At 35.1% G+C, this 27,208-nt stretch overlaps 1 long non-coding RNA gene across 1 annotated transcript; it reads left to right on the top strand.

Moving 5' to 3' along the window:
- Positions 1-1,650: 1,650 nt before the first annotated feature.
- LOC143227272 (uncharacterized) lies at positions 1,651-14,345 on the top strand. Its single transcript, XR_013014976.1, has 3 exons — positions 1,651-1,864; positions 9,588-9,747; positions 14,206-14,345. It is a non-coding gene; the product is annotated as an uncharacterized LOC143227272 (long non-coding RNA).
- Positions 14,346-27,208: the final 12,863 nt, after the last annotated feature.

Genomic DNA, 27,208 nt, shown 5'->3' with positions numbered 1-27,208 from the left:
TTGTACAACCGCTGTCTTCTGTGGACGAGTTGGCATTGTTTGTAGAGCCGCTGTCTTCTGTGGACGAGTTGGCATTGTTTGTACAACCGCTGTCTTCTGTGGACGAGTTGGCATTGTTTGTACAACCGCTGTCTTCTGTGGACGAGTTGGCGTTGTTTGTCGAGCCGCTGTCTTCTGTGGACGAGTTGGCATTGTTTGTACAACCGCTGTCTTCTGTGGACGAGTTGGCATTGTTTGTAGAGCCGTCTTCTGTGGACGAGTTGGCATTGTTTGTACAACCGCTGTCTTCTGTGGACGAGTTGGCAATGTTTGTAGAGCCGCTGTCTTCTGTGGACGAGTTGGCATTGTTTGTAGAGCCGCTGTCTTCTGTGGACGAGTTGGCATTGTTTGTAGAGCCGCTGTCTTCTGTGGACGAGTTGGCATTGTTTGTACAACCGCTGTCTTCTGTGGACGAGTTGGCATTGTTTGTACAACCGCTGTCTTCTGTGGACGAGTTGGCATTGTTTGTAGAGCCGCTGTTCTCTCTAGACGAGCTGGCACGAAAAGACAGAGAAAGTGAGTTGTGTTAAAATTATGACGAAAAAGTATCTGAGAGCGAGGATAGCCTTGGGGTTAAACATCTTTCCAATACAACAAGACAAACAATCGTTCGTAATGTTTTACAGGTGGAACAAAATTTATTTCTTATACAGTGACAAAATACTCTTACAGATTTATATGTAGATCAAAATATCTTTAAAATACAGTAAAAATACTCTTTAATATTTACATTAGGAATAAAACAACTTTTAAGTTAGGTTAGGCAAAGTATCCGAGGCTTTCTCTATAAGTTTCATTTCGAGTTATGTTATCTTGATGTCAAACGGTGAGTTGTAGGTTAACATTTGAGAGACAACTTTAACTGTCCAAACCACCTGTCGTACAAGTGCACTTCTCAAAAGCCCTCAGGTTTTCAATCGCTTATCAAGAGGTTTAAGAGAGTAATCGTACTTTGTGGCTTTGACCAAGGGCGTTATGTTTGCTCAGAATAAGGCAACCTGCACCGTCTCCACGTGTTTGTTCAGAGACAATGTAAAAGAGGTTTTTTAAGATGACAAAATTTAGCTTTAGGGGACATAAACGGCTGACATTAACATGAGGGACGGTTTCTACAATGTCAGTACCAAACTTTAAATCTGAAATTATTTCTACAAACCCTTTCTTCGTATTTCTTTGGTCTTTTAATCTTTATCTGGTCTTTTTTTTTCTTGTTGTTAAACTGACTTTATCTTCAGAAAAACTGCTCAAACTTTCATTTCAGTGCTTTCAGTTTCACAGAGTTTGAAACTTTTATTTATGCACTGTAGTTCCGTGATCTCCACACACACATTGTGTTCAACGTCTGCTGTTAGATAACCCTCCTCGCTCCACACACACATTGTGTTAAATTAGATAACCCTCCTCACTGATACCAGCCCCTCTTTGTAAACCTATCACCCCTGTCTGTCATATCAAACCAACCAAATAAGCTATAAAGACGTCGATTCGTCAGTTTCTCCCATCACGTCTATATAACATTTATTATCTCTAAACTTGTATCCAAAGAAAATTGGAAGAGTAAAATCAATTTCCGTAGACATTTTAGACCACAATACTTTGCCAAAAGGGGGTTCCATGATCTCGTGCGGATGGGGCTGGAAATTCCTTCCTTTGATGCTAATAAGCACAGCAGAAACTTGTATAATGAGCGTAGTGACACTCATTTCCTCGACGTATCCACTCGTATTAATAAGGTATAGGCGACGTTTCTCTACCTCAAGGTCCTAAAACCTAATTATCTAAGGAAACTCCTCACGTCGAGAGTACCACCCAATCTAGTAAACAGGTTAGTTCAAGTTTTGAAATCTAAAAATAATAGTTTTGTGTATTTTCTGTTAGCATCGTTTGGTTTACGGTTAAGTAAAAGTTTCTACAATAACAATATCTCCTCGCAAAAATAAACACAAAAGGCCTGAGCTGTATAATATAAAATCTACGGCGCAGGTGTATTAACGAACAGTTAAGTCAGGAAAACTGGACGAAGTTACAAATTATTCGTTTTAATCTAGGCCTCAAATGTCAAATAGAAATTTTATACAACTGAACTGTAGGTATATCATAACCAGAAACGTGTAGCTGAAAACTCAGTGTAAATTGTCACACGATAAATTTATGCAACTCAACTGTTCGAATATCAAAGTTTTCAGTGACGTGTCGTGCGGCAAAATCGACCTGCAGGACAAATTGTGTGTATTTCAAAGAAGTGATATTTTACCAACTTTCCACATCGTGTATCTTGTATTGTGGTGATTCAAACTGTTTCATATTTTTAGAGAATGTGCTATACTGTGCTTTTATCTCACCCATAGAATTTGGATGTAATTCATTAAGAAATGCACGAGATATAGAATTTCCAAGTTAGATTGGATTTTATCCTTTTTTACATTACCTTTTCTGCACAGACGGAAACTTTTATTTTATAGAAAAGCAGACGTAACTTTTTGTAAGTTGGTATATCGATAGGTCTTAACATCCAACAATTATTTGTCAAACGTAGTCTAAATATAAGCTGCAAGTTCAAAGCTTTTCTACAAAACAGTTCATTTATGACCAAAATGTTTGGCCACGCCTGTGTCACATGAGCTATTGATCTAATATTGTTATTACAGCTTCACTTCAAAGTAAACGTGGATTTTTTTTTTTTAATTTTTGTCATCCGAATTAAAGACGACTGCTTTAGAGCAGTAAAGAAAATAATACCTGCAGATACATAAGTATTGGTTAGGCCAAGCAAACTAGATTAGCAGTTTTTAACTCAAGTTTTCAACGGAATCATATGGGTGGACTGTTATTAAAGATAATTCGCTGCTGACTTTACGAACAGATTTACCTAATTCTGTAAAATTATCCTAATTAAAGAGCGTTTAGTGTCACGTGATATTAGCTAAAACAATTAGTGTAAATAACAATGTTTCAGATGGTTGTACCGAGTGCATGCGGGTGATGACAAGAAACTGTTAATCTAGATTCCATGGTGATACAATATATGAAGTTTTGATACTGTTTTAGAGAGGAAACCTACCACTCTATGTTTTAAATACTATGGTTGATTGTATAAAATATAAGTCTCTTACACATAATAGGGCTGTAATCCTAAAGCTAAATGTTTGTTACTATTGAGTGTCACTTTCTTATTTGCCGTGACTTGTTGGTAACTACTGACAAAAAGCTGTGGTATGTAATCAGTTTTATTCACCACCATACTTCAAGTTGAACAAAAAAATCGAGGCCTGGCTGACAAATGAATGAATATTATCTGTGAAACTAATATCAATGCTGACAAATGAATGAATATTATCTGTGAAACTAATATCAATGCTGACAAATGAATGAATATCATATGTGAAACTAATATCAATGCTGACAAATGAATGAGTATAATCTGTGAAACTAATATCAATGCTGACAAATGAATGAATATTATCTGTGAAACTAATATCAATGCTGACAAATGAATGAGTATAATCTGTGAAACTAATATCAATGCTGACAAATGAATGAATATAATCTGTGAAACTAATATCAATGCTGACAAATGAATGAATATAATCTGTGAAACTAATATCAATGCTGACAAATGAATGAATATTATCTGTGAAACTAATATCAATGCTGACAAATGAATGAATATTATCTGTGAAACTAATATCAATGCTGACAAATGAATGAATATTATCTGTGAAACTAATATCAATGCTGACAAATGAATGAATATTATCTGTGAAACTAATATCAATGCTGACAAATGAATGAATATTATCTGTGAAACTAATATCAATGCTGACAAATGAATGAATATTATCTCTGAAACTAATATCAATGCTGACAAATGAATGAATATTATCTGTGAAACTAATATCAATGCTGACAAATGAATGAATATTATCTGTGAAACTAATATCAATGCTGACAAATGAATGAATATCATATGTGAAACTAATATCAATGCTGACAAATGAATGAGTATAATCTGTGAAACTAATATCAATGCTGACAAATGAATGAATATTATCTGTGAAACTAATATCAATGCTGACAAATGAATGAGTATAATCTGTGAAACTAATATCAATGCTGACAAATGAATGAATATAATCTGTGAAACTAATATCAATGCTGACAAATGAATGAATATAATCTGTGAAACTAATATCAATGCTGACAAATGAATGAATATTATCTGTGAAACTAATATCAATGCTGACAAATGAATGAATATTATCTGTGAAACTAATATCAATGCTGACAAATGAATGAATATTATCTGTGAAACTAATATCAATGCTGACAAATGAATGAATATTATCTGTGAAACTAATATCAATGCTGACAAATGAATGAATATTATCTGTGAAACTAATATCAATGCTGACAAATGAATGAATATTATCTCTGAAACTAATATCAATGCTGACAAATGAATGAATATTATCTGTGAAACTAATATCAATGCTGACAAATGAATGAATATTATCTGTGAAACTAATATCAATGCTGACAAATGAATGAATATTATCTGTGAAACTAATATCAATGCTGACAAATGAATGAATATTATCTGTGAAACTAATATCAATGCTGACAAATGAATGAATATCATATGTGAAACTAATATCAATGCTGACAAATGAATGAGTATAATCTGTGAAACTAATATCAATGCTGACAAATGAATGAATATTATCTGTGAAACTAATATCAATGCTGACAAATGAATGAGTATAATCTGTGAAACTAATATCAATGCTGACAAATGAATGAATATAATCTGTGAAACTAATATCAATGCTGACAAATGAATGAATATAATCTGTGAAACTAATATCAATGCTGACAAATGAATGAATATTATCTGTGAAACTAATATCAATGCTGACAAATGAATGAATATTATCTGTGAAACTGATATCAATGCTGACAAATGAATGAATATTATCTGTGAAACTGATATCAATGCTGACAAATGAATGAGTATTATCTGTGAAACTGATATCAATGCTGACAAATGAATGAGTATTATCTGTGAAACTGATATCAATGCTGACAAATGAATGAATATTATCTGTGAAACTGATATCAATGCTGACAAATGAATGAATATTATCTGTGAAACTGATATCAATGCTGACAAATGAATGAATATTATCTGTGAAACTGATATCAATGCTGACAAATGAATGAATATTATCTGTGAAACTGATATCAATGCTGACAAATGAATGAATATTATCTGTGAAACTGATATCAATGCTGACAAATGAATGAATATTATCTGTGAAACTGATATCAATGCTGACAAATGAATGAATATTATCTGTGAAACTGATATCAATGCTGACAAATGAATGAATATTATCTGTGAAACTGATATCAATGCTGACAAATGAATGAATATTATCTGTGAAACTGATATCAATGCTGACAAATGAATGAATATTATCTGTGAAACTGATATCAATGCTGACAAATGAATGAATATTATCTGTGAAACTGATATCAATGCTGACAAATGAATGAATATTATCTGTGAAACTGATATCAATGCTGTAAATGAATGAATATTTTCTGTAAAACTAATATCACTGCTATAAATGTAGCTTACAGTTTTGTCACTATTTGTATTTCATTCTTTCTGCAGCACCTCTTTTCAAACCTATTATTATGTTACTTATGAGCACGCGTAGTTTAAAACTCATTATAAACTGTCACACAAGAGATTTACACAGTTTAGCTGTTGGTACATTATACTAATAAACAAGTTTATTTGAAATTATGGTCTCGAACAGTGGATGTATACAAAAGTTACCTCTGGTTGTTTAATAATAAACTCGTTTGCCTGTAATCTTGTGATCCTTCAGATTAAAGATTTATACAAAGTCGACGTCTAATGTCTCACTTTACTGAAGATAGTGACCTACACGTGGCACTTCCGTTCTAATGTCTCACTTTACTGAAGATATGTGACCTACACGTGGCACTTCCGTTCTAATGTCTCACTTTACTGAAGATATGTGACCTACACGTGGCACTTCCGTTCTAATGTCTCACTTTACTGAAGATATGGGACCTACACGTGGCACTTCCGTTCTAATGTCTCACTTTACTGAAGATATGCGACCTACACGTGGCACTTCCGTTCTAATGTCTCACTTTACTGAAGATATGCGACCTACACGTGGCACTTCCGTTCTAATGTCTCACTTTACTGAAGATATGCGACCTACACGTGGCACTTCCGTTCTAATGTCTCACTTTACTGAAGATATGTGACCTACACGTGGCACTTCCGTTCTAATGTCTCACTTTACTGAAGATATGTAATGGCACTTACAGATTATTTTTTTAGTTTATTTCACGTAAAATTTTTCGTGGACTAGAAGCTTTAAGTCTTCCTGACTTAAGTGATAAACAAGATGGCGTCTAGCAGTAGACAGCAGCTACCGCTAACTTTGATGTTGTTCTTATCTAATTATGGGGAATAAAGTAGGGATTGGACTTTGGAGCTGTAAACTAGGCCTATTAAGAAATACACTACAAGCACGTGGACACGTCTTCTGATTAGTGGGTTCAGCTATTTCAGCCACACCTCTTTCTAATAGGTGCATAAAAATCAAGCATATGCCATGCAATATCCACAGACAAACATTGACAGTAGAATGGGCCGTACTGAAGAGCTCAGTGACTTTCAACGTGGCACTGTCATAGGATGCTACCTTTCCAACAAGTCAGTTCGTCAAATTTCTGCCCTACTAGAGCTGTCCCGGTTAACAATGTAAGTGGTATTATTGTGAAGTGGAAACATCTAGAAGCAACAACAGCTCAGCCACGAAGCGGTAGGCCATACAAGCTCACAGAACGGGATTGCCGAGTGCTGAAGCGCGTGAAAATCGTCTGTCCATACTTGCAACACTCACTACCGAATTCTAAATTTTCTCTGGAAGTAACGTCAGCACAATAACTGTTCGTCGTGAGCTTCATAAAATGGGTTTCCGTTGTCGAGTAGCCGCACACAAGCCTAAGATCACCATGCGCAATGCCAAGCGTCAGCTGGAGTGGTGTAAAGCACATTGCCACTGGACTTTGGAGCAGTGGAAACGCGTTCTCTGGAGTGATGAATCACGCTTCACTATTTGGAAGTCTGAAGGACGAATCTGGATTTGGCGGATGCCTGGAGAACGCTACCTGCCTGAATGCATAATGCCAACTGTAAAGGTTTGTGGAGAAAGAAAAATGGTTTGGGGCTCTTTTTCATGGTTTGGGCTAGGTTTTATTAGTTTCAGTGCAGGGAAATCTTAATGCTACAGCACACAACAACATTTTAGAGAATTATCTGCTTCCAACTTTGTAGCAACGGTTTGGGAAAGATCCTTTTGTGTTTCAGCGTGACAGTGCCCCGTGCACAAAGCGAGGTCCATGAAGACATGGTTTGCTGAGGTTGGTGTAGAAGAACTTGACTGGCCTGCACTGAGCTCTGACCTCAACCCCATCGAACACCTTTGTGCCCGACCTCATTATTGCTCTTGTGACTGAAGAGAAATGAATCTCCACAGCCATGTTCCAAACTCTAGTGAAAAACCTTCCTGGAAGAGTGGAGTCTGTTATAGCAGCAAAAGGGGACCAACTTCATATTAATGCTCATGGTTTTGGAATGAGATGCTCAACAAGCACATATGGGTGTGATGGCCAGGTGTCCACATACTTTTGACCATAAAGTGTAGAATGTTGACGAAACAACACCTAAAGATTAACGTCTTCTGCAACATACAAAAAGTATGTAACGTTGTTGTTACATTTAACTACAATTATTGTAAATGTTGTATTTCACTTAACTATAACCGTTGTCAGGATTCTTATTACCCTTAACTATAACCGTTGTTAACGTTGTTCTTACACTTAACCATAATCATTGTCAATGTTCTTATTCACTTAACCAAAACGTTGTCAATGTTGTTGTCACACTTAACCAAAACGTTGTCAGTGTTGTCGTCACACTTAACCAAAACGTTGTCAATGTTGTTGTTAATTGTTGATAGCGTTGTCGTCACATTTAGCGTTTGTAGCATTGTGAATCTATTGTGTAGTTGTATTGTGTAATTGTATTGTGTAGTTGTATTGTGTAGTTTTATTGTGTAATTGTATTGTGTAATTGTATTGTGTAGTTGTATTGTGTAGTTTTATTGTGTAATTGTATTGTGTAATTGTATTGTGTAGTTTTATTGTGTAGTTTTATTGTGTAGTTTTATTGTGTAATTGTATTGTGTAGTTTTATTGTGTAGTTTTATTGTGTAGTTTTATTGTGTAGTTGTATTGTGTAGTTGTATTGTGTAGTTTTATTGTGTAGTTGTATGTGTAGTTTTATTGTGTAGTTTTATTGTGTAATTGTATTGTGTAGTTTTATTGTGTAGTTTTATTGTGTAGTTGTATTGTGTAGTTTTATTGTGTAGTTGTATTGTGTAATTGTATAATTATTAGAACTGTTATTGTCGTCTTAATTATATCTATTGCTTTTATTTTTACAATTTTTCTCGGACATTTTGTATGCATCCTAACCAGAAATTCTTTTTAGTGTATTTACCAAAATTCAAACCCCCAAACATGTAATCCTAAATACGGGAACGTTGTCCACTTGACTATCAAGTGGACACTTATTATTTTAGATGTTTTGCATAATGGGTTATGCATGGCCAAGCATGTTAAGGCTTGCGACTCGTAATCTTAGGGTCGCGGATTCGCATCCCCGTCGCGCCAAACATGCTCGTCATTTCAACCGTGGGGGCGTTATAATGTGACAGTCAATCCACTCTTCGTTGGTAAAAGAGTAGCCCAAAAGTTGGCGGTGGGTGGTGATGACTAGCCGCCTTCTTACACTACAAAATTAGGGACGGCTGGCACAGATAGCCCTCGTGTAGCATTGAGCGAAATTCAAAAACAATTAGGTGTTTTGCAAGTGCATATATTATTTTTTTTTTATTTCTTGTGTCTTTTGTCCAACTATTTTCGTAATACTGGGAGCCATATTGTGCTTATCTCTACACTCGGAATCACAGGTTCGGGGGTTCAAATCCTGGTAATTCGACAGCAAAGCTTTTTGGTTGTGACACATACAAGATGTCTGATGTAGCACCTGACGACGGTCTGAAAATTCTCTGGCCAAACATTTGTAAGAACAACAGTAATACGTATAATAAAGACAACAATAACAGTTCGAATAATTATTTTACTAGTAACGCTAACCCCTTGTCTCAATTAATTTATAACTTCTACAAACAAATTTGCATTATTTTCAGTTGTTAGTAACTTATCAGTTTGTTCGTTTATTGAAGCTGTTCTAAATGTACCTGTTCTAGCAGTTCTTAAATATAAAGCTATAGGCTAGAAGGAAGACAGGTGCCAACTCCAACCACTGACAACTCTTAGGCCATTTTTTACCAACAGATAACTGCATTTTTTTTTATCAATGAAACCTAAAGATGCGATTGATTTGATATTAAAATATTCTTCTTTCCCAGTTTTAAAATTTGGTCTAACAACAGAAATTCTTTATTCGTCAATTGTTGACCAGTTCCGAATGGTTGCCAGGGAACGTTACAGAAGACAGGAGTAATCATCAGCCGTTCCTGATTTGAAACTATTGACCAAAACTAAGCTCTCCTCCCCGGTGACCCAACTGTAAGTTTGTAGGCTTCTAACTCCAGCTTAGGTTTAGATATCCATGGTGGGCACATCACAGATAGCAAAGCAAACCAAAAATGAAAGCAAACAATCAGAAGCACACTATCGTCCACGTTAAAGTGGTTAACTGTCACTTTTATAACGCACCTACTGTTTAAAGTATGGGGTATTTTGTGGAATGGCACAGTTTTTAAATTGGATCTCAATTCCTAACTCCAGAGCACAACAATATAAAGAAGCCGCATTTTGAGAGTAGTTTAGATATGAGCTTTGTCAAGAAACGTTGCTAGACATTGTGTGTGTGTTTGTATGTCACTAGTTTATGTTAACTAGATAATTCTTTACCACTCCCATAAAGTTTGTTTTATTTTTGTTTTTGAATTTCGCGCAAAGTTACTCGAGGGCTATCTGCGCTATCCGTCCCTAATTTTGCAGTGTAGGAAGGCAGCTAGTCATCACCACCCACCGCCAACTCTTGGGCTACTCTTTTACCAACGAATAGTGGGATTGACCGTCACATTATAATGCCCCACGGCTGAAAGGGCGAGCATGTTTGGTGCGACGGGGATTCGAACCTGCGACCCTTAACCCACCTGGCCACGCTGGACCAGAAAAAAAAATCTTTTCTCTTTATCCACCTCTCCTAATCACATCTATATAATCTGTTGTTTCACTTTATCATCCTGAGAAGCTCTGTATGGAATCGAAACGCGGCTGGGCGTGTGACAAATACAGTCTTTTGATTCGCGGAAAACATCTTAGTTGTTTACGAGTTTTTTAAGAATAACACTTGTTTTCGGTCCAGCAATGTTTGGTGAGATGCACTAGATTTTCCACCAGAATGATTCCTTTTAAAAAGGCAAAACAATAAACTCCACTAAAAATCCAGTCAATTCCCATTGTTTCGGAAAGGTATAGTAAAATGGAACTTTCGGGCCAATCTTATATTATACGTTATTGTACCGTGTAAAATCCCAGTTGTTAAGCCTTCCGATTAGACATACCCAATCACCTTATATCACGTTAGTTACTTTACCCTGTATCTGGAACTGTAACCTAATATTTGTTGGCATGGCAACAGAAGACGGCTGATCCTGTCTCGCACCATCACTAGTTCTCTTCTTGAGAGTCGATATCAATTATATCCGACTGGAGTTCAAAATAAAGAGAAAAAAAAATCATTTTAAAACCTCCAACTGGGATGCGCCCAAGGGTGAGAAATAACATAAAAAAAAAAGTCTGGAAGCAAACTAACGGAAGCTCCCTTCCCCCCTCACCACCACTCTACCCCCCTCTCTCTGCTGTCATGTTGTTACCATAGGGTTTTTTAAAACCGCACAGTAAAATCGATTTCTTCAAATTTAAGGGACACGCTCATGCACGTGGCTTGGATCAGTTTAGTTCTCACCAATCAATGAGAAGAAGTGAGGCATTACAAGGAAAGGCTAGGTAGGGTTACCATGGTAACAAAGGCTTCTCATCATCGTAGAGATGGCTGGTTATCCATTATTTCATTTAGTTTTTCAACCTTATAGATAGACTGTCTCGTTTAACATAATTACAGTTTAATGCCCGCTTCTGGCACCTGAGGATCTCGGCCACGTGTGAAGTCCGAAAAATTAGAGGCGGATGAGACACGTGAGCTTGTACGTTTTCCTAAATGAACCACGTGATTTACACCTATTATTAGCGAGTGAATAGTAAACAGAAATACAGACACCGAATTCCAAAACACGACTTTCGCCCTTTGCTTTTCCCCTTTCTTTGACCCGAGATTTAAAATATTATTAATCCCACTTCTCTTTTCTCCAGGGGGGCGTTTACGTCTACAGCCTTAACGATGAGTTTGTGAAGAGACCAGAATACTAAGATGCCTGTTCCTACTGATTCTTTCCCCTCTTATGATTCAACTGGACTGTGTTTCCTTCTACGTACATTACAGGCTTCCCTACAGACCAGCCACTTCTATTCTGGTCCAATGTTCTGTTACGCACTTCATGACATCATTGGAGTTCATCAAATTAATCATTTTATGGAAAATATCGAACCAAGTGTTTGTTTGTTTGTTTTGTGAATTTCGCTCAATGCTACACGAGGGCTATCTGTGCCAGCCGTCCCTAATTTAGCAGTGTAAGACTAGAGGGAAGGCAGCTGGTCATCACTACCCACCGCTAAGTTTTAGGCTAATTTTTTTTACCAAAGAACAATGGAATTGACCGTTACATTATAACGCCCCCAAGGCTGAAAAGGCGAGCATGTTTGGTGCGACCGGAATTCGAACCCGAGACCCTCAGATTACCAGTCGAACGCCTAAACCCAACTGGCCATGCCAGGCCAAACAAATCAAGTGACTCCCACATTTACCTTTTTCAGATTCTTGTAAAGAGCACACAATATATACACTTTTATTTCATATCATCCGAATCTCGTTCTCTGTCCATCTTAAGAGATGAAACAAATAAGAGTATATGTTAACAGTAAGAGATAAAAAAAGTAGCTACGCCACCAATTATTTGATGTTCAAAACTTTTAGTATTTGATCTCAAGAAGCGATCTCAGTGTCGCAGATAATTATACTTTTAAATTAACTCGTATACTGGTCAGATGAGAAGTCAGTTTGAAGTACAGCTATTTCTTTTTTATTTTATTGTTAACTGGATAAATGTCGTTGGTATAGAAATATCAAGACTATTCTGTTCTGATTCCAGAATTATTCCAGGCTCACAGGAGACATTTGATTCCTTGCTGTGTTACTGTTTTTCTATTTGGAAAATTAACGTTTCTTTAACCTTGCAGAAACAGATGAGTTATGCGTTAACTAAAATTAAATTATATAGTTCCCTAACACTTCACAGATGTCACTACAAGGGATTCTTTTTTATTTTTAACCAAAATTATTTGCGCTTTGATTGCATTTAAAAAATCGAACTTTTATTTTATTCCACGTTCAAAAGAAGTTTCAAAACCAAGTTGTTTTACATCTATAAGCTATTACTCTTAAGTCTCATAAGAATATAAATGTATGCTTTGGACTTATACCTGAGTGAACAGATTTAGTGCTTGGTTAGTTTTGAATTTCGCGTAAAGCTACTCAAGGGCTATCTGCACTAGCCGTCCCTCATTTAACAGTGTAACACTAGAGGGAAGGCAGCTAGTCATCACCACCCACCGCCAACTCTTGGGCTACTCTTTTACCAAAGAAGAGTGGGACTGACCCACTGCTGAAAGGATGAGCATGTTTGGTTCGACGGGGATTCGAACCTGCGACCCTTGGAGTCAAACGCCTTAACCGACGTGGCCATGCCGGGCCGAAGGTGTTTTGACAGAAACAAAATATAATAATTTGTTAGGATAAACTACGAGGTCACAGTTGAAGCTGCAATGCTGGTTACATAAATTTAGAACTGTGTTTGCCCAAATTTATAAAACTAGATTCGGCATGGCCAAGCGTGTTGAAGCGTGCGACTCGTAGTCTGAGGGTCGCGGGTTCGCATCCCCGTCGCGCCAAACATGCTCGCCCTTTCAGCCGTGGGGGTGTTATAATGTTACGGTCAATCCCACTATTCGTTCGTAAAAGAGTAGCCCCAGAGTTGGCGGTGGGTGGTGTTGACTAGCTGCCTTCCATTTAGTTTTACACTGCTAAATTAGGGACGGCTAGCACAGATAGCCCTCGAGTAGCTTTGTGCGAAATTCCAAAACAAACAAACAAACAAAATAAAACTAGATACTTAAGTTTACAATTCAGGTTGCCTAAATTGAGGAAAATTATTATTTAAATTTAGAAAAACTGGTACTGAAGCTAAACCTCCCCAGCAGCACAGCGGGATATACGCCTAGTACTACTGCTAGAGACCATATTTCGATACCAGTAATTGACAGCGCATCCAAAGCCCATCTTGTCACTTTGTTCTTAACTAAAAACATACATAAAGTTATAACACGAGTTTCAAGTCGTAGTGTGTATTCCCACAACACAATATTTTTGAACAATATATAAAATATTAGAAGTGCTTCTTTACAAGCGGTTTCTCAGACTTTATCTCATTGTTTCAAGATGTTTACTGATTTTTGCTAAGTTTAATGAAGTGGGAGTTTTTAAAAAATTCTTGACACAAAAAAAAACCTTTAGGTTAAGAAACAAGAGACTTAGTTTATGGCATTAATTATTTTAACGGTGTGTACATTAAATTAATTTTCCCTTCAGTGAATCTCAAAAAAATTAATTTGCGTTTTAATGAAACAAAGTATAAAACAAGAACTTGAGTTGTCATGTTATCAGGATAATGAAACTTTCCTCAAATTGCTCATGAAATCTGAAAAATAAAAGTGATAAAATATATTTTAATTATCTTTTAAGGCTCATAATATGACTTTTTCTTTACCTAATTATGAAGAGTGAGATTGACCGTCACATTATAATGCCCCCTTTTTTTTTTACACATTTTGAATTTGCAGACCCCTCGTGAGTCAGCCAGAAAACTGCAGATTTACAACACCCCTGGTGGGCATACCACAGGTAAGCCCATGGTGTGGCTTTGTACTTAACACCAAACACCTTAAACAATCAGATATCGCCACCAAGTGTGGGATTTCCACGCATGCGTATTGTTAAAAGAGAAGAGGAACAAGTACCTTGTAAACAAGCTGTGAGTGTACAAACAATCCTAAAAAAAACTCGTGAAAACTCGTCCACAGCGTGAACTTGTTTTAGGTTTAGCTTCCCTTACCATGACTTGTACACGGATGTAATCTCAAACTTAATTCTACAAGCCAAACAACCTTGAATACAGGCCTAAATACGTCCTCGATATGTGATTAATAACTAATTTCAGAATGTAAAAATGGTGAGAAACGTACTTGAAGGTTTAGAAAGTCTTGGGGACATAACCGTGAGAAACGTGTCAGACAGCAGAATGACGACCAGTTACTAGAAGCGAAGCGGTGAAGATTTGAAGGTTAGGGCAAGTAAATCTGTCCATTAATTGATTCACTTCTTTAGAAGAGAGAGAAGAACGTAATTCGTTGGACGAGTCAATAGACGAGATCGTGTTTTTTTTCAGATAATTTTCAAAACGGTTTTGTCATTACTCCTTGAAGTTAGCTTGCTTACAGAAACTTGGTGTTATTTTTAAAAAACAGGAGTTACCAGCCATTACTGGACGAACATTAGATGATTACAATAAATAGAATACTCAATGCTTTGTACACTATACAATCGGTGTCTTTAAGGAGCCGAGCTCTTTATTATTTATGAAACAAAAGATAAAAATATCAATACAGATAATGTTAAACTTTGTTGCACATGTTCATAAATACATTAACTTTCAATCAGGGTAAAAAACATCACAAAACTAGTAATCAAAAACATTTGTAAAATGATGTAGGAATGGCAATGCCAAGAAAAATGCAAACAAGGGTAATAATATGATTTTAATATTACATTTTAATGTTACACTGCAAAATGCATACTTAATATTACTGTAATTAGAGGTTGTATATTCCAGACGCTTGTTATGCAGTTTATCATAATATGACGGCCATGTCAGGGTAGATAACACATAGTATAACTAAGATCGTAGAACTTGCATAGTAGTTAAAACAAGTTCTGTCAAAATATGTCTCAATTATTACAGACTGTTACATAGTCTTGTTACGAGGTCGGTCGATTTGTACGACCGTGTATTTTACAGTGTAACATTAAATTTTATTATTAAAAGTCGTAGAGAGATGATTTATATATAACTGTATTATTCCTGTATCATTGTTTGCATATTGTTTGACACTATTTTCATTACTTTTATTAGTTTCAGCGATCCTCCCAGTCGCCATAAATCTACTCATTATAAACCAACTATTGTATTGAATTCATCATTTTATTATTCTCTCTCCATCTCATAGTACCTCATGTATCGTAACCTTTGTCTCTCTTATTTCATAGTACCTGGTGTACCACAACCTCCATCTGAAATTATATTGTTTACCAACTGTTTCGTCTCTCCAGGTTACAGTATCACGTGTAGTTATTTTTCTATTCCCTAATACTCACGACTTTGCTCATTGGTCCTGAAACACAACTATTACATAATTACATTGTTTGACGTTTTTCAAACCCATTATAATAGAGAAGCAAATCAAATGCCAAAATTTAAATTCTCGCTGATTTCTTTTTAGACTTTTAATAATGTTTGTCAATGAACAAATAACTAAAAAAGATATTAACTCCAGCACTGCCTAAACTAAGTATTATTAACACTACATCAGCAGAAGTGTTATCGTGTCTCTTACATGGATACAGAGTTTCTAAATATAAGTTTCTTTTATTACATACCTTTAAAGTCGCCTAAAGAAGACATTAAAAACATAGGACGTCTTTCTCACACACTTTTACGGTAGCATAAAGAATTATAAAGTCGGACTATCTTTCTCACACACTTGTAAGGTATCCTGGAGAATTATAAAGTCAGACTGTCTTTATCACACATTTGTAAAATATCCCAGAGAATTATAAAGTCAGGCTGCCTTTATTACATATTTTTAGAGTGTCAAAGATAATAGCAAGGATATTGAATCCATCTGGGTTTCTATAAGTGAATATAAAGGGAAAATGTTTTTTAGTGGAAATATGTTACAGACCACCAGGTGACACTATTAACTGTTCGAGACTGATTTCTTCACCAACTAATCAAGGAATCTACTAGAAATAATGTTATTTTAGATTTATTGTTAACTTCTAATACAGAAATGGTTGAGAGGGTAGAAATTGGGGAACAACTAGGTACAAGTATTCATTGCTGTATTAGATTTGATGTTTTGCTGCTTACAGAAATATTGAAATTTTAATTCCAAATTTGAAAAAGCAAATATTGAAGGAATGCAAGATGTGAGACATTTTTAAAGAGAAATTTTGAATATTCAAGACAAACATATTCCTTATAGAGAGAAAAGAATGGCTGCAAATAAACAAAAAAAAAGGTTGGCCCACAAATAGACTAAAATTTAAAAAACATAAACAATTTAAGTTGAGAATTAGAATATTACAGAATATTAAAACATCAAAATGGACGTATGAAAAGAGTTGGATGAAAGTGTAGAAATTAACATTAAGTATTTCTTTAAATGAAATAAGGGTAAACAAAATGTTAGAATGGGGAAAGAGACGATAAAGAAAGGCTGATGATACTGGGATATTAAATTTTGCTTTTTTTTCAGTTTTTACTAACGAATATTTAAGCTGCATTCCTCAACCTGAACAGTTGATAAGATCGAACTAGGTGATCGTATTAGTTTTAAATTTGTTTTAAAAAATTGGAGAGTTTAGAGAATGATAAGGCTCCTGGGCTAAGTTATATTTTCTCAAGAGTTTTGAAATTGGTTAAAATTGGATACGTGAGCCACTTACTACTATTTTTGAAAGTTCTTGAATAGTGGGTATGTACCAGAGGATTGTCACTCCAAGGGAGGTAATATAAGTTGTCCCAGTAATTATAGACTCATTAGTTTTACATCATTGTGGGAAAAGATTTGAATGCCTAATAAAAGATGTTTTACAAAGAAATTTAACAAAATTTAGAATTTTATTGAATAGTCAACATGGTTTCACTGAGAGAAACTCTTGTCTTACAAATATTTTTGAAAATGTTACTGCATATGTAGATGAGGAAATGGTGTAGATGTCAGAAAGTATTTAAAAGGTTTGTAGAACATTATCTCTACAGGTTGGAGGGTTACGTTAGGAAACTAGGTAGAAGAGTGGCTGGATGGAAGAAAGCAGATGGTTGTTACAAATGGTGTTCAGTCAAACTGGAGTAATGTCACAAGTGAGGTACCTCAGGACTCAGCATTAGGACCTTTGTTCTTTTGATTTAGATTAATAACATACATGAAGGAATGGTCAATAAATTACTTATATTTGATGATAATGTCAAGATCTTGGATGTTGCTGGCTGTAGCGGGATTCTGCTGATTTACAAAAGGATTTATATCATTCAGTGAGTTGGGGAAGTTAATGGCAGATGGGTTTTAATTATGATAAATTGGAGATTATGCATTTGGATTATCATAATTTAAGTTACAAGTATAATTTGGATGAGAATAACCTTTGGTGTAATAGTTGATCAGTCTCTTAAGAATTTCAAGTAGGGTGCTGTTGCTATTGGTGAAGCAAATAGGATTTTAAGTTGTATATACAGATGTATTGAATACAAGTCTAAATACATTATAATTTCATTGTACAGGTAAGGCCACATTTGTAATATTGTGTTCAGTCTTTGGTTCTTTACATTAAAAAGGACATTGAAGTGTTGGAAAGGGTTCTGAAAAGGAATACTAGAATGGTGTCTGAAATGGAGAAGATTGTCAAATGAAAAGAATTTGAATTTTCTCAAACTGGATTTTATTGGAAACTAAGTGCTAGAGAGGACCAGATTGAAGTGTTTTTAATATTGTAAATGGAGCTGATAAAGATAAGACATCTTTTTGTCATCCATAACAGAGAGAATAGAAAAACAAAGGAACATATATACATTGTGGAAATACTCTTCAGCTAAGACGGTTTTATTTTTCTAATAGGGTGGTTCCATATTAGAACGTATTGTTTTCTAATCTTATAGAAGCACTGGGTTTAAGAGAAAGCTTGAAACCTCTGGATCTAAGGGTTTTGTAAATGTTGCTCAACAGTTTTAGTTCAGAGGATGGGACAGCTTAACTAGGTAGCGATTTCCGCTTTCTCCCTAAACACTATACTACATCATGTTTAAACATGATAAAATCAGGCTGTCTTTCTTACAAAGTTGTAATTTATCCCAGTGAAAAGGTTACCAAGAGAATATAACTTACATACACAGTTCTTAAAGCGTCCTAAAAATATCATAGATGGAGAGCCTTTCTTTTTAAAGCTTCAACATATCTTAAAGAAAGCGTAATAGACATAGACTGTCTTTTTATACTCAAGTTTTAAACTGTCATAGGGAAAAAATACAGCGATTTAAAACGTGTTTTACGTTCAACAGAATTGAGAGATATTTATTTACAAATGCACATTGTTACCTACGTCTTTATAAGGACACTATACTGTGTTAGACGTATTTGACCTTGAACACTATTGAGAGATATTTATTACCAAATGCATATTGTTACCTACTACTTTATAAAAACACTATACTATATTAGACGTGTTTTACGTTCAACAGTGTTGAGAGATATTTATTACTTGATGTATATCTTTAAATAAATATTTAAAAAGAAACTATACTATGTTATACGTGTTTTATGTTCAACAGTATTGGGAGATATTTATTATCAAATCCATGTTCTTACCTAAATCTTTATAAAGATACTATACTATGTTAAACATGTTTTACGTTCAAAAGTGTTGAGAGATATTAATTATCAAATGCACATGATTATCTAAAACATTATAAAGACACTATACTATGCTAGAAATGTTTTGCGTTGATCAGCGTTGAGAGATATTTATTTTTAAGTGCATATTGTTTCCAAAAACTTAATAAAGACAGTATATTATATTCGACGTATTTTACGTTCAGCAGTGTTGAGAGATATTTACTACCAAATGCATACTGTTACCTAAATCTTTATAAAAACACTATACTATGTTAGACATCTTTTACGTTCAAAAGTGTTGAGATATATTTATTACTTGATGTATATCTTTAAATAAATCTTTATAAAGAGACTATAGTATGTTATACGTGTTTAACGTTCTAGAGTATTGGGAGATATTTATTACCAAATCCGTGTTCTTCCCTAAATCTTCATAAAGATACTATACTATGTTAGACGTGTTTTACGTTCAACACTGTTGAGAGACATTTATTACGAAATACATATTGTTACCATAAACTTTATAAAAACAGTATAGTATGTTAGACGTATTTTAGTTTCAACAGTGTTGAGATATATTTATTACTAAATGCATATTATTACCTGAATATTTATAAAGACATATAATGTATTAGACATGTTTTATGTTCCACTTTGTTGACAGATATTTATTTCTAAATGTATATTGTAACCTAGATTTTTATAAAGACACTATACAATGTTCAACTAAAACAGCAGCTCATGCATGGCGTGTCAAGGTCGTTGTACCAAATTTTAAATATAGCGAAACGTAATTATTTTTCTCATCAGAAAGTCTTCAACTAGTGAGTTGCACCCGCCGCCTGCCAGCTAGTTCTACCCGAATAGCGAAACTGATTGTTACAATTATAACGCATCCATGCCTGAAAATATCGAACGTGTTCAATTACACATGGTGAGTCAAATCTTAACATTTTTTATCTACAGTCCGTCACGTTACATAGTAAGTCTCATTCTGGCTTAACCAAATCTAATTTGGTGATTTGTGTATTCATTCAGTGGAGTGTAGTGTAAAATTCTAATTCTAACTCTATATTTACCATACGTGTATTGAGTTTATTCACCTATTGTTATGGCTGTGTGTTTGTTGCAAAATTAGATATGTGACTTGCAGGACAATCTTGTACAAAGCAATAGGCGTTTTTGGTTGGTTTGTGTGAAGTTAAGTACAAACCTACGCAATGGACTACCTAGTGCTGGAAATCCGAAGGCATACCGCTGTGCCACAGGAGGGGTAACCATTTTGGTAACATCCAATCTCTCGAAATATATCTCTTCACGGTCAGATTCTTGTTCTGTTCTAATCAGAGCTTAGGAGTGAAAGTAAATAGGGACATATACTTTTTTTAACTAAAATATATCTGCTATATTCACTACCGAATAGGCCTATTCTTACATACCAGTCATCTTCCAGCTAGCACTAGCTATAGAAATGGTTGAGAGACTGTTTATATTTGTAAACTGAATTTATTTTTGGTGTTAACCTGCTGATGTGGACTTTGTTAATGCTATTTATGTCACAAAATGTCAGAATTATGATAATAATAATTAATGTTCGATTATTTTATAAAAACAAAAACTGAGAGCTTTCAGATACATATTTTTATGTATTTCTACAAATAAGAAATTGTGAAAACGTGAAAAGAAAATAGAAAGATACAATATGATCAATCTGTAAGTTGTCGTACTGTAGAGAAGTCGTCCATTTCATTTATAGCACAAGGAGTCATTACGTCATCACACAAACCTGAAATACTCTGGACATTTGAAACACTCATATGTAATTTGAAACTTCCAAATCAAGGGCTTATAACACCAAGCCAAAAGCTGGTAATCCTTGTTTGTAATAACAAAACAAAAATAAACAGATATTTCGTTTTGTGACCAAAGGGTTTGAGGAATTTACGCGTCAAGTGCACAAAGCGATGACCTACTCACAAACGGTCAATTTTTTATGCAACTCTTGTTGAAATTATAAAAATAAAATTGGGAGCTGTGCGCGTAAAATTTAGAAACATAGAAAAAAAGAAAAAAACGTTGCGATCAACCAGCGGGTCCTCTGGAGGACCAGTTCTCAATTCATTTAAGGTCCTCATGTAATGCAAGTTATGGCATAAGTTTGGTTTGTTTTGAATTTCGCGCAAAGCTACACGAGGGCTATCTGTGCTAGCCGTCCCTAATTTAGCAGTGTAAGACTAGAGGGAAGGCAGCTAGTCATCACCACCCACCGCCAACTCTTGGGCTACTCTTTTACCAACGATAGTGGGATTGACCGTCACTTATAACGCCCTCATGGCTGAAATGGCGAGCTTGTTTGGTGTGACGGGGATTCGAACCCGCGACCCTCAGATTACGAGTCGAACGCCTTAACACACCTAGCCGTGCCGGGCCTAAAGCTTGAAGAAAGCGCTGCTTGTAATTCTTATAGTTACAAACTACATGAAAGCATTGCGTACTATACGTATTTCTTCAGGGTCCCTGAAAGTGTTTTGTTTCAAGAATAAATAAAACCTGAAATTAAGATTAATAAATGTTTTTATTTCTTGTTTTTGAAATTTGTATGTCATGCTATGTTGTAGCCTACAGAGTACATAATTCTTCTCGTGATTCATAGCATGCACATCTTTTTACTAACATCACGACAGTACATATGTCAACTTTAAGTGTTCCTTATGTGACGTTATTTTAGAGTCTACTGACAGACAACACACTACTGTAGAGTGGTGTGAGTGGTTAAAACAGTTTATCCTTCCAGACGTCCTTCGGCCCTCTTTAGGGGAATTTAACGAACTCTTATTACACCTGCAATATGAAAGCAATTCCATAAGGTTGCTCATTCTACATATATTTTTATCGCAGTAACGCTTGAAGAAATTCCTTAACAAATGGGTCATGTGTAACCTACTGATTACATGTCAAAACTGTTGTTCCGAAGACTCATTGTCGTACTATTGTGCGCCGAAATTTGGGAACGTGAGTGCTTTTTGTGAGCACTGTTTTCTCAGAGAGGCCCAAGTGTAGGCAATTTGTGCTGTTGACTAGATTAAACAACGAAAAGAAAACTGTCTGGAATTCAACGTCCAACAATTACTTCAATGTTTCGCTGCTCTGAGTTTGGTGTTTAATTTATAGCGAAACGTTTCCTTCTCAATGGGTTAGCTTAAAATCACAACAGACTCAAAGCATGACTGACTTATAAGATTGCAGATCCTCAGGTAAATGTCCAAATAATCGAAATACGTAAAACATAGTTTCCCACCAACGTGCACCCATCCACCCCAAGCGGGTAGAAGGAAGCTGTTGCTGAATATCTTGTAACTTCCCATCTCCCTTGTCGGATTTATTTCTCAAGTGTGTTGTTTTAACAGTTATGTTTTGTTGTTACAACTTAACTGTTGTTACAGAAAGTTAGATTATTGTTTAGAACAGCTACGAAGTTTGTTTGTTTGTTTTGAAGTTCGCGCAAAGTTACACGAGGGCTATCTACGCTAGCCGTCCCTAATTTAGCAGTGTAAGAATAGAGGGAAGGCAGCTAGTCATCACCACCCACCGCCAACTCTTGGGCCACTCTTTTACCAACGAATAATGGGATTGACCGTCACTTATAACGCCCTCATGGCTGAAAGGGCGAGCTTGTTTGGTGTGACGGGGATTCGAACCCGCAACCATACGATTGCGAGTCGAACGCCTTAACTCTCTTGGCCATGCCAGGCCTAGCTACAACGTTTCGATCACCAGCGTGACCAGTATTAAGTAGACACGTTGTACGGCAAAGATAACTTGAGTATTTAAACGTCTTCTGAAAACTAGTTTTACTCACTATAAAATCTTTAAATTGTGACGGAAAACTATGATTCACCAAGAAATAAACTTAAAACGAAACTAATCGTCTGATTAATATTCTATCTGTTTGTCGCATATTGGAAAAATTATGATACTGTTGTGTCGACATTTGGTACGAAATACTATTTTGTTTCGTGTAACCCACTAGTTAATGTATCGGGTACAAGGTTCGATCCCAACAGAGGTCACAGAGTAAAGGGGACATTGACTCCCATCGTCTGGGCCACAGCCAGACTATGTGTGTGTGTGTATTTTCTTATATCAAAGTCACATCGGGCTATCTGCTAAGCCCACCGAGGGGAATCGAACCCCTGATTTTACCGTTATAAATCTGTAGACATACCGCTGTACTAGCGAGGGGCACACAGCCATACTAAGCCTTTGTGAATGTTAAGTGTTCTAAACTGGTCATCTTCTCTCTTTAAAGAGCAGTAGTTCAGAATTAGGGATGGCCATATCTGAATCGTAAGGACCATTGACCCCTGGCCGTTTATCCCAAGTGGGAATAAAGCATACCCTTTGAGAAATAAATATCAGTGTTTGTAACCCTACCAATGTCGATGAAATCTTTATCGTAGGACCTCACGTTATCACGAGACTAAACGTAAAGAAATATTTTATGTGAGACGTTCAGGAAAGTTAGAAGGGACAGAAAGTTAAAAGTTATTTAATGGTACGTTTTCAACACCAGCTTAAGCTGCGACGCAAAAATCCATGGAATAGACTTAGATCCAAGAAAGATAAATCAAAATAACTTATATTGAAGTAACCTGTGATTACAAGATAGTTAGTTGGCTATATAATAAACATTATCGTCATAAAAAACAGTGTATAGTCAGTCCAAAAAATGAGGGGACAAGTACAACCCCTCTACCTCATAGAAAACGCTAACTTCGCATTTCGTAGTTAACTGAAGTAAACAAATTTCGCTAAAATCGTGCGTGACCAATAAAGAGACAGAACGGTGCAGTCGAGGCAGTCAAACGTCGGAGAATCCCTTTGTTAGCCAATCAGAATTAAGATCATTCATGAAATGAATTCAAGGTGTATTCAGAGAATACTTATTGGCAAAAATCATATTAACAATTTCCAATAAACAGAAAAGACAATGCGTCTTGGTAACACTATGTTCCAACAATGACTTCTGTGTCATGTTGCTTAGCAACAAAAGTATAACCTAATATTATTGTTAGTCTATATAGTGAAAGTATAAAATGAAACGTATAGATAAGAAAACAGAATAAATATTTGTTGATTTCTTAATTTAGACTCGGTTGATGAAAAAAGGTTGGTTTTCTATTAAAAACGTTGGTAGTATAATATAAAATAAATTAATTTAAAATTGAATCGATATATTTACTTTCATGATAAATTTTACACACTTGACTCTAGGTTTAGTGATCTCACACTACGTCTTTACTTTAGGTTTTTTATACTAACACTCACTACACTTATAAGGTTTCAGGGCACCACTACAACTCCCAATCCTCACGGCTTCCTTGCACCTCAGTCATTAAAATCGTAATGTGCAGACAGTAATCAAATTATTCTATCTGGATAAATGCAACTTGGATTTTATAAGTCTTTATATTTCGAGAAATCAAGCGTGACGTGACACAAACTGTCATTTGTATAGGTTAGACTTCAATGGAAAATAAAATGTTTCCTCCACAGATGTAGTAAGTCCAATATGGCACTCCGGAAACTGATTAAATGAAGTACTATACAATACTCAGAAAACGTATTCAAATAGGTTTAATATGGTATTCCACAAACTGATACAAATAGGTACGATATGGTATTCCGTAAATTGACTGGAATACAATACGGTATTCTATATACTGATTAATAAAAGTAGAATAACAATAATATGTAAACCGGTTCAAATAAATAGGCTATAATATCCAGAAACTGGTTCAAATAAATAGGCTATAATATCCAGAAACTGGTTCATATAAATAAATTATGACACCCCACAAATTGGTTAAAATAAACAGACCATAACACTCTAGAAATTGGCTTAAATAAATAGACTGTAATACTCAAGAAACTGGTTCTGATAAATAGATTATAATTTTCCAGAAACTGGTTCAGATAAATAAATTATGACACCCCACAAATTGGTTAAAATAAACAGACCATAACACTCTAGAAATTGGCTTAAATAAATAGACTGTAATACTCAAGAAACTGGTTCAAATAAATAGATTATAATTTTCCAGAAACTGGTTCAGATAAATAAATTATGACACCTCACAAATTGGTTAAAATAAACAGACCATAACACTCTAGAAATTGGCTTAAATAAATAGACTGTAATACTCAAGAAACTGGTTCAAATAAATAGATTATAATTTTCCAGAAACTGGTTCAGATAAATAAATTATGACACCCCACAAATTGGTTAAAATAAACAGACCATAACACTCTAGAAATTGGCTTAAATAAATAGACTGTAATACTCAAGAAACTGGTTCAAATAAATAGATTATAATTTTCCAGAAACTGGTTCAGATGAATAAATTATGACACCTCACAAATTGGTTAAAATAAACAGACCATAACACTCTAGAAATTGGCTTAAATAAATAGACTGTAATACTCAAGAAACTGGTTCAAATAAATAGATTATAATTTTCCAAAAACTGGTTCAGATAAATAAATTATGACACCTCACAAATTGGTTAAAATAAACAGACCATAACACTCTAGAAATTGGCTTAAATAAATAGACTGTAATACTCAAGAAACTGGTTCAAATAAATAGATTATAATTTTCCAAAAACTGGTTCAGATAAATAAATTATGACACCCCACAAATTGGTTAAAATAAACAGACCATAACACTCTAGAAATTGGCTTAAATAAATAGACTGTAATACTCAAGAAACTGGTTCAAATAAATAGATTATAATTTTCCAGAAACTGGTTCAGATAAATAAATTATGACTCCTCACAAATTGGTTAAAATAAACAGACCATAACACTCTAGAAATTGGCTTAAATAAATAGACTGTAATACTCAAGAAACTGGTTCAAATAAATAGATTATAATTTTCCAGAAACTGGTTCAGATAAATAAATTATGACACCTCACAAATTGGTTAAAATAAACAGACCATAACACTCTAGAAAATGGCTTAAATAAATAGACTGTATTACTCAAGAAACTGGTTCAAATAAATAGATTATAATTTTCCAGAAACTGGTTCAAGAAAATACACTAGGGTAGATCGTTATCAGAATTATTTTTTTATGCCTTTGTATTCATATTAATTTATTATGTATGTTTATACAAAGCGTTGTAGTGCTAAACGACTTCTAACATACGATATTTGAACAGTGAAATGTAAGGTTTATGAGGTCTCTGTAACAACGTGTTTTCTTACAGCAAAGTCATATCGTGCTATCTGTTATCGTTTTTTTACGGTTACATGTAAAGGAAGTAATTTTTCATGTCCTGAGATAACCTTTCGTTAATAGTAAATTTACATTAAAACCAGCAACTGTGTAGTTTTCTAGGAGATCGTTGTTGTATTGTTATATTTAAGATATGAAGAGATGAATTATATTAACGAAAAGGCCAACGGCATAGTTATCTTTGACATCTGTGTAAAAATTCTGTTAGTTTGAAAATTAATTAAAACCACAAAACGTACACTTTTAAAACGACGAAAACAAAATGTATATATTGTTGTCCTAATTACTATTTCTGAAGCTGTTAAGCTTATAAAATAAGTGTGGTTTTCTTTGAATTTCGCGCAAAGCTACTCGAGGGCTATCTACGCTAGCCGTCCCTAATTTAGCAGTGTAAGACTAGAGGGAAGGCAGTTAGTTATCACCACCCACCGCCAACTCTTCGGCTACTCTTTTACCAACGACTAGTGGGATTTACCGTAACAATATAACGCCCCCACGGCTGAAAGGGCTAACACGTTCGGTACGACGGAGATTTGAACCTGCTACCACCAGATTACGAGTCAAGCGCCTTAACCCACCTGGCCATGACGGGTCTATATAAAATAGCAAGGTAATTTCTAGAATAGCGGATTCATTTTTAACAAATGCTGTATGCTTATTACTGTCTTCCGGTGGGACAGGGTTAAACCTATGGGCTTACAATGCTATAATCCAAGGTTCATTTCCTCACAGTAGACAGTAAAATATGGCAACATTTATTTTCTGTTCACTTTTCACTCATTTTTGTCGTTGTTTTCATAAATGAGAACGTGAT

Source organism: Tachypleus tridentatus, chromosome 9, assembly GCF_004210375.1.
Source record: "Tachypleus tridentatus isolate NWPU-2018 chromosome 9, ASM421037v1, whole genome shotgun sequence".
Classification (NCBI taxonomy): domain Eukaryota; kingdom Metazoa; phylum Arthropoda; class Merostomata; order Xiphosura; family Limulidae; genus Tachypleus; species Tachypleus tridentatus.
The sequence above is the reverse complement of the archived record's forward strand: the minus strand, read 5'-3'. Positions and strand labels throughout refer to the sequence as shown.